We start from the raw sequence: 1,138 nt of genomic DNA, 5'->3' as shown, positions 1-1,138 counted from the left end.
CCTGAGGCGACTGTGCTCCAGATCTTATCTGCGCCTGATGAAGAAACTTTGCGTCAGCGAGGTGGTGGCGGCGTCTCGGTCCGTTTACCACACCCACGTCGGCCACGGCCGCAACTGACAGTAATCTACCACTACGAAGCCTGGTCCCCTCCTTGATCAACTGATCACCACCATCAAATCACAACACATGGGTTCCTGTCCGGCACGAGTTCCCTGGTCGCAGTGTTCCTGAAAACACCACATCCGGAGCCTACCTGGTGCTTTTCTTGATCCTGGACTACGTCTAACAGGGTTCAACTTCTGGCATCACTGTTCTGGGGCACTTTCCTGCCGTCGGTCCTGGTCTCACCAAAATCACAAACGAGTGCATTTACAGTCACTAGAAGACTTGTATTGAACATCAATAAAAGCACTCTGTTCTTATCAGCTTAATATCTGATACGGATCCTATTTGGATCCAAGATATTAAACTTATTTTTGTGATGCGGCGGAGTGCTTGAAGCTTGCTTCACCTCCGCCACGGGTTGGCCCGGTATTGCACTACCTCCGGGATCGGCCCACTCACCCCCTGCGGGGTGAGTTCGACAATAAATTCAATGATAGAAGGAGTGTTCGGATTTACCCATGATACCGGGGTAAACGGCTTGGGTGCGTCGAGTGTCCGAGACGGTGGCGGCACGCCGCCCCGGCTGACGCGGTATTCGCGTGCAGGGAGTGCGCTAGCTGTGTTTACACTTACGATTGCTCTGGGAAAATAAATGTTTCCGTGTGTATTTCATATATGGAGGGTCTCTTTTATTTTGTTATGTTCACACGTACATACTCAAGTTTCTTATTTTTTTTAACGTTCCTACTCATATTAATAAAACTATTGAGGAAATTATCATTACTGTTTCGGAGGAAAGCTAGAAGTGTGTATACGATGTGTATGCATGTGCGATGTGTATGTATGTATGTGTGTAGAAGTGTGTATGTATGTGCCAAGCTATTTCCGCTTTTCGAATTCACCCGTTTCGCAACGAAAAATAAAAAAAGCCTCTAGAAAATGGGGTTTGGTTGGTGTTTCTGTTTACAGTTGCAGTGGCAAGCGAAGGCATTTTTATTTCACATCTTCACGCGGCGTCTGAACCTGAAGACG

General features: G+C 47.5%; 1 non-coding gene across 1 annotated transcript; it reads left to right on the top strand.

Annotated features, from left to right (window-relative positions):
- Window positions 1-383: 383 nt before the first annotated feature.
- On the top strand, window positions 384-566 carry LOC142766273 (U2 spliceosomal RNA). Its single transcript, XR_012884455.1, has one exon. It is a non-coding gene; the product is annotated as a U2 spliceosomal RNA (small nuclear RNA).
- The last annotated feature ends 572 nt before the right edge of the window (window positions 567-1,138 follow it).

The sequence above is a fragment of the Rhipicephalus microplus genome, chromosome 6 (assembly GCF_043290135.1).
Source record: "Rhipicephalus microplus isolate Deutch F79 chromosome 6, USDA_Rmic, whole genome shotgun sequence".
NCBI classification, from domain to species: domain Eukaryota; kingdom Metazoa; phylum Arthropoda; class Arachnida; order Ixodida; family Ixodidae; genus Rhipicephalus; species Rhipicephalus microplus.
The sequence above is the reverse complement of the archived record's forward strand: the minus strand, read 5'-3'. Positions and strand labels throughout refer to the sequence as shown.